The 14,204-nt window shown below is 38.5% G+C and overlaps 1 protein-coding gene across 9 annotated transcripts in view; it reads right to left on the reverse strand.

The window, feature by feature from the left end:
• Positions 1–14,204, reverse strand: part of MAP3K13 (mitogen-activated protein kinase kinase kinase 13) — a 152,333-nt gene that overhangs the window by 75,703 nt on the left and 62,426 nt on the right. For 3 of the 9 annotated variants that reach the window (XM_046659754.1, XM_046659758.1, XM_046659753.1), the window contains exon 3: positions 1,791–2,010. The exons of 4 other annotated variants lie outside the window; for them this stretch is intronic. The gene's annotated coding sequence lies outside the window, so the exon portion shown is untranslated. Of the gene's footprint in view, positions 1–1,790; positions 2,011–10,211; positions 10,408–14,204 lie in introns of those variants that run through there. 2 more of the 9 variants (XM_046659759.1, XM_046659755.1) reach the window with 1 other exon arrangement.

Raw genomic sequence — 14,204 nt, forward strand, 5'->3', positions numbered from 1 at the left:
GGCCTAGTGGTTGAGTGCGGCACACTCCACTTTGGCAGCCCAGGTTTGGTTCCCGGCATGGACCTACACTGCTTGTCTGTCAGTGGCCATGCTGTGGCAGCAGCTCACATACACACAAAGGAATATTGGCAACAGACGTCAGCTCAGGGTGAATCTTCCTCAGCAAATAAATAAATAAATAAATAAATAAATTTTAGTGAGTAGGTGAATTCACAAATACAGAATCTGCAAATAATGATTATCAATTGTATTTCTCTAATATAGAACAGTTATTTCTTTTTCTTCCTATTAAAATAATGCTGTCAGGGGCCGGCCCCGTGGCTCAGTGGTTAAGTTCGCGCGCTCTGCTTTGGTAGCCCAGGGTTTCACCTGTTCAGATCCTGGCCGTGGACATGGCACTGCTCATCAGGCCATGTTGAGGCCACGTCCCACATGCCACAACTAGAAGGACCCACAATTAAAAATATACAACTATCTACTGGGGGGATTTGGGGAGAAAAAGAAAAAAAACAAAAGAGCAATGCTCTCAAGAGAAGATAAAGTTACTTTTAAAATATTAATATTAATAAAAAATTAATATTTAATAAATATTAATTAATGCTGTCATTAATATCTTTATGCATAAAACTTCTTCCTCTTTTAGGAGTATTTTCTTAGGGACTACTGAGATAGTCATAATTTTGATAGGGCCTGCTTATTGCAGTAGTTCTTGGAGTGGCTTGTGAGGATTCTTCGGGTCCTTGCTACTTACAAAATGTGGTCCTAGGACCAGCAGCATCAGCATCAGCATCATTTGGGAGCCTATTAGAAATGCCGACAAAATTACCCCAAACTAAGTGAACCAGAATTTGGTTTTTAACAAAATCCTCAGGTGATTCCTATGCACACTAAAAACCTGAGAAGCCCTGCTTTGAATCAAGGATTCTCAAACTTCAATATACACCAGCATCACCTAGCCAGCTTGTTAAAACGCAGATGCCTGGGCCCCCATCCCCAGCATTTCTGGTTCGGAACATCTGGGGAATGATCTGAGAATTCACATTTATAACAAGTTCCCAGGTGATATTTGTGCTTTTAATCCTAGGACCACACTTTGAGAACCACTGTGTAAGCTGGTTCACGGGTAGGTCTCTTGCAGGATTAATGTTTTTAAACTGTGAATGCATCTTTTTTTCACGGAAGAGAGGGAAAAAAATAATTGATTTTTAGCTCATCAGAAGAAATCCTCATTGAATAGGGCCAGGTTTCGTGGAGGCGGGTTGGCTAGCCAGGATGGGTAGACTTAGTCATGGCTGGTGGGGGAAGGCCAATATGGATGGGTTAACTGAGACACAAAAACAGAGAAAAAAAATTTTATCCCTTGTTATTTAGGCACAGTCTATAGAAAAATCTATCATTAAAGTATCTAAACAAATTCTCGAGTAGTTTTTCATAAACTATGTTTTATGAATTACATACAAAATAGGAGAATCTGAAGAATCTGCTTGGCAAAAAGTGTCAAAAACCATTCTTTTTACTTTTTCAGTTTCCTGGTGATAATATACAGCAGTGAAAGGATAGGTCCCAAAACAAGGCCCCCAACTTAGTTTCTGGGTCTTTAGCAAATCCTTGGCTGCAACCAGCCAGGAATAAACCAGACATTTCTCTCAGAAAGTGGAAGCCTCAAGACTACAGTTTCCTCTCCCTGAACCTACAAGTGTAGCACACAGTCAATTCCAAAGCATTCTGTTCTCCAGCGTAAAGACACTTCTGGGTATAAGCCACACGCATTTCAGGTAAGTCACAATTACCTTTTCATATTGCTCATGAGCTTGGCGAAGCTTTCATGCAGGACAGTCTCCTGGATAGGTGCTTCCTTGGAGTGACTTCCTTTTCCTTACTCTAGGGTCTCCTCTGCCCCGCATTAATAAAGAGGATCTCTTGGTCATTATTCTTTACTTTCCAGACCCAGTCAAGGCTTTTAGAATCTGGGTGGCTTGCTGTTCTTTGTTTTTAAAACCATTCCATGGCCTTTTAAATAGTAGGAAAAAGAACAAAGGCTATTTATAAAACAATCTGTGGCAAAAGCAGTTTGAACCAAACAAAAGCCAGTATCAAAGGTATCAGATTCAGTTAAAAGAAATCCTTATCAGTGCAGATAACCCTTTGATCAAAGGAGAGCGGGTGATGGGAGTGAGTGCTGTTTCAAAGTGTTACAGCAGAAGTCCCATTGGAGAAAAGATCATTATAGAAACTATAAAGGATTACGTGATTGTTTTTCTTTCTCAGAGAAATCTACTCTGGTCTCCAGGTCTCTGAGAATACTTAAGAATTAGATTAGGGCCTAGCTTTGATCATTAACACAAGCATATAAAGCAAATGTTCAGTCATTTTTTATTAGACAAACAGATGGGAGGGGTTCTGTTCAAAAATGGCCAGAAATAGGAGGGAGAGGCTGAGGATCGAGGAGAAGGCGGGGGAGGGAGAACCTGGCAAAGTAGTAAAATTTCTTTTCAAATTGGCTCTTGAGCCCCAGCAGCTGCAATGTCAGGTGGGTGTTTCCCAGGACTTTCTATGCTTAGCAAAGATTTTAAATGAATCTGTAATTTAGGTCTAGAAAGTAGTGACTGGATATATCCAAAGGTATGTTGCATCTGTTTCTTCTTAGTGTGCATATGTATTTGAATTTGTTATGTGAGAGGAAATAACTGGAGAGTAATTAGTAAAATGCTTAATCTCACTTTAATCAAAAGATTATTTTCCCTGGAAAAAGCAATCACGGCTCTGTATTTTGGTGGGCTTGATCTCACTAGTCTCAATTATCCATGGTTATCCACGCCTGCAGATAGCCTAATGTGTCCCATTAAAGGCAGACAGGGCAGCTATTAGAAATGCAGGCACAGTGCCTCAGGGGGAATAAGAAGCCTCAGTGGGCTTATTTTGCAAATTGAGCCCTCCTTAGTAATAGCAACTGTGACAGCCCTCTTTAGGACTCTGAGTCTTTTTTCATTCTGGGTCCCAGATCCACTCTCCTTGGTTTAAGGTGGAAACTGCTGCCCTGGCTGCCACCTGCCTGGGGTAAGCCATCAGCTCAGCTGCAGTCTCCCTGGGATCTGCCTCCCTCTTTTGCTATCACCCTCCTCCAGTCCTTTGTCTTTGGCTATTTCCTAAACCCTTCACCCTCAATCAACTCATTCTTTCACTTCTCTGGCCTTTTCAGAATCCAGAATTTCACTAAAATGTCCTCCCAATACTACCAATTGAACTATTACCCCCAGCCTAGGAATTTGATACAAATTAGCACATTGAAGACAATTACCATCTATCAGTGGGAAGTCCTACATTGTTTTCTCTTAAAATTTTTAAACAACTAAAATTGCATAGTTACTACACATTCTCTCAGGGTTGTCCTGCAATACAAGATTGCTTTTTTGCAAGATGTTTTTATCACACTGCTACACATATAAGTACTGTGTCTAAATGGAACCACTATATGAAACTATTATAGCTGTTAGGACTGGACATTGGAGCTCTCTGATTGACTATCACACAAATGAAAAAGGATATAAGAAAAATTCTAGATGGATGAACACAAATGAAAAGGAAGTTTTCTTTGTAATATTAAAAATTTATCTTTTTTCTTTGACAAAATCTGCAAACTCAAAACACCAATCAATCAACCAACTTATTTAGAGAATTGTGAAAAGAATACTTTTCAAAAGCTAGCAACTCTCATACAAAATAATAAAATCTTATTTCCAAAGACTCGTCATATATCATCTATGGATTTAGTGAGCCTTCATTTTCTTATTTACTGCAGTCTTTCATTCTTCATTATGCTTCAGCCTTTCTTAGAAAATGATAGGAGGTAGTGAGAGATGGACAGAAAGAGCCAGTATGACGAATTTTGCTTCTTAAGAGCACTAACAAAAGGCAGATCAAGGAAAAGGCTGTAACACACAACCCAACTGAGGTTATTAATTGATCTGTTGCCACATCCCCCATTAGCCCAGACCACCAAATCACTACTAGTCTAATAGAAGCTGTCTCTTGACTACAGAGAACAATAGCCAAGACAAATGACATATATAACGGGCATGCCTAAATGTGGCAAGGTCAGATCTCAACAGGACTCTACTTCCTGCTTATGAGGAAGTCCTTGGGCGAATCTGAAATGATTGAACTTTTCTCTGTCTCACCCAGATGTCTCCTCTGAAACACTTTCTCCTCCTCCTCAGCTGTAAAGAATCCCACAGGGGCTAACCTTCTCCAAAAGTAGTGTTAAAGAATTGGAATAAAGGTAGATTTTAACCAGATTGTCTTATAAATTGTTACTTGATGTTGGTGATAACCAGATTCCAAGAATTCTACAATATTACAATTAGAATGGACATTTGAGCTCAATAAGAAAAATTTCTTCATCTCATATGTTGAAACCAAAGCTGAGGAAAAACTTTTAAAAGCTGAGAGAACTGCCTTGCCAAAGATGACATGAAGCTGCTACTAGGACCTTACAGTCTTAGTCCAATTCTTTTTCCATTACATCATTGTGCCTTACAGCAGGTAAACAGAAAACGTGTTGATTTTATCCATTTTAATATAAGTAATCTTCTAGATAAAGAAAGAAGGCAGAAATGGTTGCATAATAGAACCTCATTATTAAAAACTTCCCATTCACCCTCTGTTCAAGGTGGTGCATGTAGATCTCCTAAAGCATAGAAGTGTAGAAAGTCTAGAAAGCTAAAGTGTAGAAAGCAAAAGAAATTTAAGTGTCTCCAGTATCGCCTACACTGGTGGTTTGCTGTGAGAACTAGAACACAGCCCCCTCGTTAACCATCACTCACTGTGCAGTGATTCTCAGTGGTGACATTATGGAAGGACACGCCCTACACACACACACACACACACACACACACACACATTCTTAGAAGGAGCTATCCTAATAAGGCAGCAAGCAAAGTTTGAAACAGTTTCCCAAGTACCACCTCTGCCATGGCCTCCACCCTGTGGGAAAAAAATCACTAATCCAAAAAAATGGCACTCATGCAATAAACTAATATTTATGGAGTGTCTACGCTGTGCCAGGCATGGGGTATAAAGTGGTGAGTGAAAAATAACATTCAATATTCATTTTGAGTTTTAGCACTTAGAAGAAGCTCTCTTTATACCCAACATGCCTGACTTGGTCAATCTCCAACCCCTCGGCTTGATGATTCCTTAACCTCTTGGAGGAATCTGTATCTGCACATACACTATATAAGGAAAAAGTCCTTTTTGACTTTATACCACCCCCAGCACTCTCCATTCCCCTCCCATCTTCATTTTTCTTCTTAAATTTATCACTAAATTATGTCTAAACATAATTTACTTATTCATTATGTGTCTTCCCCAATAAAATAAGCCCCCAAGAGTGTAAGAATTTTTGTCTGTTTTTTCCATTGCTGTGTCCCCAGTACCTAGAACACAAAGTAAATGTTCAATAAATATGTGTTGATTAAATTAGTGCCAACACTCCTATACCTGCCAATTCTATTGGATGCATCTTCTTTTCCATCATGGTCTCCTCATCATTCCCTTCAATCATTATCTCCTGCCCAGTATATTGGCCCTCCATCCTCTTAGGATTTTTACTGCTGGCTACATCTAGGCAGAATATAGCTAGCCTGCGTTCCATGATTAGTTATCACATGATAATCTTCATTTACCCCCACCCTCTTATCTTCCATTGCACCTGCTGTGCCAACACTTGACCCTACATTACCCTGTCTTCCAACTTATCTTACACTTTGTCCAGTCCAGAGGATTGCAAGAAAAGATCTTAGATTCATGCTGGACTGGACTAGTAGTAACATTTCATGGTAGGACTCAATGCTCAAAATCCACGATATACAGAGGAATGAGACTGGGATTAAGAATCAGAGCTGGGTTTGAAAACTGGGATGATGTGCACTACCCGGTGTCTTTGGCTGAGTCTGCAACCTTTCTGAGCTTGTTTTCTCATCTGTAAAGTGGGGGTAATAGTACCTACTTGATATCACGAGGATTATATTTTAAAGGAAATAATGTACGTGAAAACTCCCAGCAGATTTACAGGCATCTAGAAGTTGCTTAATAAGCGTTAGCTCCTTCTCTTCCTTTAATTTAACATATTTCATTAACCTCTGATTATGTCCTCACTCTTTGAAAACAACTAACTCCTACTTAGCAAGAAAATCCATGCTTTCTGGTATGAATCTTCTTAATTTTCCTCTCTTCCTTCCTTTCCATACCAGAATTCTATGCTTTCACTCATCCTTTCTCCAGATTCAGAAGTAGTGTCCCTCTTCCTTTATAAGACTAACTCTCTATCCATGCCAATAGTTTTCAACCTTGGTTGCACATTAGAATCATCTGAGGAGCTTTTTAAAAATGCAGATGTCTGGGCCCCACCACAGACGAATTAAATATGAATCTCTGGAGTTGGAAACATGGCATCAATATATTTTTTTAAGTTCTCTGGTAGGGTGCCAAGACAATTCAATGGGATATCCTCCTTCAAAAGAATGAAGTTGAACTTTCCTTATACCATGCACAAAAATTAACTCAAAATGGATCATAGATTTAAATATAAGAGATAAAAGTATAAAACTCTTAGAAGAAAACACAGGAGTAAATCTTCATAACCTTGGGTTAAGCAAAGCCTTCTTAGATATGACACCAAAAGCACAAGCAGCAACAACAAAAAATAGATAAATTGAACTTCATCATAATGGAAAAATTTTGTGCTACAAACTATCAAGAAAGTAAAAGACAACCCGCAGAATGAAAGAAAATATTTGCAAACCATACATTTAATAAAGAACTTGTATCCAGAATATATAAAGGACTCAAACTCACTAATAAAAAGATAAATAACCTAATTTTTTTTAAATGGGCAAAGGATCTGAATAGACATTTCTCCAAAGAAGAAATACAGAGGGCCAATAAGCACATGAAAAGATGCTCAACATCTCTAGCCATTAGGGAAATGTAAACCAAAACCACAAGGAGATACTACTTCAAACTCACTAAGATCGCTCTTATCAAAAAGATAGATAATAATAAGTTTTGAAGGAGATGTGGAGAAATTGAAACCCTCATACATTGCTGGTGGGAATGTAAAATGGTGCAGCTGCTTTGGAAAACAGTTTGGCATTTCCTGAAAATGTAAACATACGGTTTTCATACAAACCAGCAATTCCACTCCTAGGTATATACCAAGAGAAATAAAAACATATGATCATACAAAAACTGGTACAAAAATGTACACAGCCTTATTCATAACAGTCAAAAAGTGGAAACAACTCAAATGTCCATCAACTGATAAATGGATAAGTAAAATGTGATATATCCGTACAATGGAAAATTATTTGGCAACAAAAAGGAATGAAGCATTAATATATGCTACAATATGGATGAACTTTGAAAACCTTACACTAAGTGAAAGAAGCTAGTTGCAAAAGATCAGATATTGTATGATTTCATTTGTATGAAATGACTCAGAACAGGCAAATCTATCTATAGAGAAAGTAGATTAGTGGCTATTTAGGGCTGGGAGGTTGAGGAGAAATGAGGAGTGACTGCTAATGTGTATGGGGTTTCTTTTGCAATGATGAAAATGTTCTAAAATTGATTGTGGTGATGGTTGAACAACTCTGTGAACACAGTAAAAACCACTGAATAGGAAACAGAAAGAGAGAGAGAGAGAAAGTTCCCCAGGTAATTCTAATCTTAATGCTTATTTACAGAAACCAATTTCTGAACCACAACACTCTATGTGTACGGTATCTTACCTTCTAGATTCCTGAGGGGTAAAGATGGCATCTTCCAAATCTTTCTTTCCTCCCATTCTTAAGGAATAATAACTCACACAGAGCAGGAGTATGATATCTTTTAAATGACTTTTTTTTTTTGTAAGTAAAAGAGTGTTCTTGCTGAATGTTTCCTATTTTAATCAAAATTGCGAGAATCAGGCTGCCACCTGGCAGAATTGGTCATCTTGGCTATCTGGATTCATTTGAACTCCCCAAGCAATTAATTCAGCTGTAGCACATAGAGAGAGGGCAGGCAGGCAGTGCAAACCAAACTGACCAGTTCTGCCATCCAAAGCATGGTTCTTCTGTCATACACCAGTGAAGGTGGCCTCTGGCCCTTAGGAACCATTTTTTTGACAGTTCCCCAGGACATGGCTCTGGTTTGACTGACTTTGTTTACTAAATAAATTAATTCCTACTTCTGGAGTAGCTTCAATTTTTAAACAGAAAGCCATCTATTGACAGTCACTGATACACAGGATTTTATTGTTTGATATTAAACAATTAAGAGTTATTGTTTTTTTCTTTCTCTACAAGTACACTATACATGAAAATAAATATAATCTAGAATGCAGCCACTAGGAGTGGAGAAGAGGGCGATTCTATATCCACTCTGTGCCTTAAAGGGAGAGTTTTACTTTAATAAATCCAAAGGGCAGATTGTATTTCCTTCACGGAAATAAAGCTCTTTCTTGGCAAAATGTATATAAAAGACAGAGTCTGATGAAGATTTTTTGAGTTTGATTATGTAAACACATTTTTTAAAAATGTCCTAAGAATTCAGTCTTTTGATCTGACTGTGATCTAGCAGACGTCAATAATTTAAAATCACTTGGAAATTGCTACTTTCAACAAAGTCTCTGATGGTACACAAAAAGAGAGACTGCTGAAATAAGTCTAGATGTTTACAAATATAGGGAATTGTGTCATTGTTCAACCTAGAAAATAAAAAATAGCAGAATATGAAACCATAGTTGTCTGAGTATAGAACACAGATCTGGTTTAGAATCCAGCAGAAGTTTTCCCTTCTGTCACTCTGGTGAGTTCAAATGCACTCAGAAAAACAAAACGAGAAAGGGCAATGCCAAGATGAGACACAAAAGAAAATTCTAAATCCTCAGGTAATTTTGAAATGAAATGAGTTTACTAAGAATGATTCAAAAGATATCATTAGAGCCATACTGTAGAAGCTTTGTTTCACGAGAAAAGAATATAATATGAAAATCTCAAAACTAAGTATTGATTATACAAGGTAAACATGACAAGGCTGGATGACAAGAAATAACAGACATCGTGCTTTCTCTCTCATTGGAAAGACCAACCAGGTACATGCTGCAGACTACACAAATTGCTCAAAGTGAGGCAGTTGGAAAATGCTATTAAATTATTTGGGTTGAGGAGCTGCACCAGGGGCAGAACATGTCAGAATGTCACATGCCTCTCCTTTACTATCGCAACTTTCACCAGAATAAACCAGAGCCTTGGAAAACAAACCCAATCATAAATACTAACTTTTTGTTAAAACTCCAAGAAAACTATCAAACCAACTTAATACATGGAACATATCAGAACTTCTCCAAGTTTCCCTAACACAGTGGAATAAACTATTTCTGTTGGAAGTTTGTCTTAGAAAAATACTCACGTGCATTTCTATACAATATAATCAAAGAATACATTAAAAACCACTTCTTAGTTTTCATTAGAGGATATTAAAAAATGAGAATTTAAGGATAATTCCCCTTTTGCCTCTGGTGCAGGCTTCTAGGTTTTTGAAAACATAAATAAAACATACAGAGTGACATAAAGAGCTACAAATATGTATAAATACACCTCTATAGCTCCCAAAATAAAAGCTTTTGAAAAAAATGGTTGGACAAGTATCCATCTTCCCCAAATTGCCCTCCCAAGATATTGACTGTTACACAATTATGAGACAAAGGCAAGGTGAAGGGTGAGGAAGAACAGAAAGGAGGCAGAAAGGAAGACAAGTGCTCAGCAGGATAGAGCCTGCTCTGTCTAGCTGGCCCAGCTTTCCCCGCACCTTTCTGGTACCAGTTCCAGGCTTTGCCTCTAATACAGTCCACACCATCTCTCAGAGAAATCAATCTCCCTTCAAGGAAAGCCAAGCCAGCATCTAGAGGTAACGTGCAGAACGGTAAATGAAAAATGTCCACGTCTAGCAGGCAGACAAGCAAAGGAAAACCAGCTGTCAGTTTCAGAGGCTCCTAGCTGTAACCTGGTTTCAGGTTTCTCTTTGCCTCTGCTTCTGTCTGTCTGTCTCTCTCACCGTGTCTCCCTCAAATAATATCAGCTTTCTAATCACCTCAAATCACAAATACATTCTCCGTCTGTCCCTGTGAAAAATACTGATGAAACAGAAAAATAGAGTGCGATACTCACAACAATGAAGAATTCCTACACATGCTGTTCCATTTTCTTGCTTTAAAAAGACGGAAGGTTAATTTAAAAAGCCTCGCAGAATTAGAAATATAAGGGGGCGGGGGATTCCACCCACACAATCCTCCAGCCCACCGCAAGGAGCCCGAAGGCTTGCTGACGTCACAGATTCATGAATGGATGTAAATTGGGCTGGTTTAGGATTCCGCACAGACTTCGCTGTGGTGTGTGTGCCATGAAAAAGAAAGGGAGGGTCCAGAGCAGACCCGGCCAATGGGCTACAGGCAGTCATGGCCTGCCTTCTTTTAGAAGGAATCTGGTCACAGAATAAACAGAGCCCGCCAATCAGGCGTCTGCCACTGCCTTAAGACAGACTGGCAGCTTGAGGAGTGAGAGAGTGTGTGTGTGTGTGTTTCAAGCTGTGATAGTCATGAAAACATTATTATTGCTATTGAATGAGGGAATCAAAATAGAATTTCGGTGAAATCAATGCTACCAAAAATGCACTTAGAAGAAATCACAATCTTTTATCCATTAGAGCTATTTTCTTTAAACGTTTTCTTATACTGTGCGTGATCTGATGTGATAAAAACAAATCGAAGTCAGGGAAACAGTTTCTAAAACTGGTGACCAGCAGACATGTATGCCCTGCACACCAGGACTTGTAAAAGCAAAATACTAGGGAAATAATAATGGGAATAATAACCTAGTGATTTAGGAAATACAAATATATAATATTACATAAATGTAATTATTTTGTAGAACAATATCACCTTGTTGACCTTTGTGATGCATCAAAATGGGGTGTAGAAGAGTAATTTATTGCTACATTTAAATAAGGAAGGGAGGGTGGCTCTGTGGCCGAGTGGTTGAGTTCGTGCACTCCCCTGTGGCAGGACAGGGTTTTGCTGGTTTGAACCCTGGGCGCCGACATGGCACTGCTCATCAAGCCATGCTGAGGCGGCATCCCACATGCCACAACTAGAGGGATCCACAACTGAAAATATACAACTATGTATGAGGGGGCTTTGGGGAGAAAAAGGAAAAGTAAAATCTTAAAAACATGATAATAACAAGGAAGGAACATTTCCTCGTTGGTTTATTAAACTTCTGACATTCAATTAAGACATAGCTCCAAAAGAGCTGTTAATGATTCCTAGAGCAAATTTTGTTTTTAGTAAGATGTCTTATTATTGACAAAATTAGCAAAAACAGCTGTATTAAATTCACCCAAAGAGCTCATGCATTTTTAAAAATTTTCTAATTTAAAATTTTTTAACAGCTTTATTGAGGTATAATTGATATAAAGAACTGCACATATTAATGTGTACAATTTGATAAGCTTGGAGCTATGCAAACACCCGCGACACCATCACCACAGTCAAGGTAGTAGACATATCCAATGTCTCCCAGAGTTTCCTGTGTTTCCTTGGGGTTTTGTGTGTGCGTGTGTGTGTGTGGTAAGAACACTTAATATGAGATCTACCCTCTTAGCAAACTTTGAAGTGCACAATACAATATCATATTGTTAACTATAGGCACTATGTTGTACAGAGATCTCTAGAACTTACTCATCTGGCATAATGAAACTTTATACTCATTGAATAACATTTCCCCACTCCCTCCTCCCCCAGCCCCTGGTAAGCACTATTGTATTCTCGGCTATGAGTTTGACTATTTTAGATAACTCATATAAGTGGGATCATGCAATATTTGTCTTTTTGTGATTGGCTTATTTCACTTAGCATACTGTCCTCCAGGTGCATCTATGTTGCCGCAAATAGCAGGGTTTCCCTTTTTTAGGGGTGAATAATATTCCATTGTATGTATATGCCACATTTTCTTTATCCATTCATCTGTCAATGGACACTTGGGTATGTTGGCGATTGTGAATAGCACTGTAATGAACATGGGAATGCAGATACCTCTTTGAGATACTGATTTCAATTATTTTGGATATATACCCAGAAGTGGGATTGCTGGATCATATGGAAGCTCTATTTTTAATTTTATGAGGAATCTCCATACTGTTTTCCATAGCTGCTGTACCATTGTACATTCATAGCAACAGTGTACAAGAATTCCAATTTCTCCAAACCTTGCCAACACTTATCTTTTTAAAAATAGTAGCCATCCTAAGAAGTGTGAGGTGATATCTCATCATGGTTTTGATTTGCATTTCCCTGGAGATTAATGATGTTGGGCACCTTTTCATATACGTATTGGCCATTTATATGTCTTCTTTGGGGAAATGTCTGTTCAAGCCCTTTGCCCATTCTTGACATTGGTCCTGGCAATTATTTCTTAAAATGACACCAAAAGCACAGGAAACAAAAACAAAAATAGACAAGTGGGACTACATCAAACTAAAAAGGTTCAATCAACAGAATGAAAAGGTAATCTACAGAATAAGAGAAAATATTTATAAAACATATATCTGATAAGGGGTTAATTTCCAAAATATATAAGGAACTCATACAACTTAAAAGCAAAAAATAAATAATGTGACATTTCTTTATTCTTTATTTTAAAAATTTTCAAAGTTACACAAAAGTGGAGATTAACATAATTTACTGACCCTGTACCCCATCATTTCACTTCACGATTACCAATGCTTTACTAATACTGATCACAACTTTTTTGAACTTTGGAAATGGACTCAAATCCTTGGAACTGGAACAATAGTGGTTAATATAAGGCCCTGGATATGAGGTGTCCGGTGACCAAGAACATTCTGAGCAGAGATCTGCTCTCTCTCAATCAGATTATTTATATAACTGAGAGAAGGAAAGTGACCACCTGTTTCTATGTGGTTATGGAGGGTTCAAACCTGACAGTTCTGGAAAGGTTTTTTTTCAAAATGAGCTAAGCAGTGTGCAATACTTACTCATTTTACACACAGCAAAGATGTTCAGCGCACTGTTCTATGTACTCAAGCAATATAATATCTTTGGCAAACAATACACTCAACAAATTCCTCTAAAGGAGCTTATTGTGGAATATCACTATGGAAAAGGTAGACCAAAGAAGTTTACCCATGTAAGACGGGAGTGCTCAAGACCAGTGCAGTACTGGTATAGTCCTGGTAGGCCTGAGTATACCACACCAGCCTATATCAATATATGTACCAAGATTATTTTAGAAGCCATAAATGGAAAGAAGATGAAGAATATACATCTGTTTCTTTTAACTGCAATCAAAGCCAACTAGGATACACTAAAAGAGTCAGATTTATAAAAAATTTTCTTTCTTGGGGCCAGCCTGGTGGCACAGCGGTTAAGTTCGCATGCTCCACTTCATCAGGTGGGGTTCGCTGGTTCAGATCCCGGGTGTGGACATGGCAGCGCTTGCCAAGCCATGCTGTGGCAGTCGTCCCACATATAAAGTGGAGGAAGATGGGCACAGATGTGAGCTCAGGGCCAGTCTTCCTCAGCAAAAAGAGGAGGATGGCAGATGTTAGCTCAGGGCTAATCTTCCTCAAAAAAAAAAAAAATCTTTCTTCCAAAATAACACAGACTAATAGAAGGAAGCAACCTCTTTGTGGAACATGTTAGTAAGATGGCCAAATCTATTACAAAGTTAACGTGTTTGCTGTAAGGTTTGACAACAACATCATTACTCAATAAGTCCATGAGGGATCAGGGTAGTCTCTGAAGCAATTCAACAAAACAGTCTTTAAATGGTTCTAAATACTGTACAGCCACCTAAGATGTTGGCTTAATATGTAATCCGGAAAATAAAAACTAGCTGGCTCTATGGACTTGCCATTTTAGTAAGATGAAGTTGGTCTGGGTTAGCCTGCTTCCCTGTACCAAAGAAATATCAACTTGGCCAACAAAAGTTTCTCCATATTGGGCTGGCCCTGTGGCTGAGTGTTGAAGTTTGCATGCTCTGCTTTGGTGGCCCAGGGTTTGCTGGTTAGGATCCTGGGCTCAGACCTACACATGGGGTCATCAGGCCATGCTGTGGTGGCATCCCACGTAGAGGAGCTAGAGT

This window comes from Equus quagga, chromosome 4 (genome assembly GCF_021613505.1).
Source record: "Equus quagga isolate Etosha38 chromosome 4, UCLA_HA_Equagga_1.0, whole genome shotgun sequence".
Classification (NCBI taxonomy): Eukaryota; Metazoa; Chordata; class Mammalia; order Perissodactyla; family Equidae; genus Equus; species Equus quagga.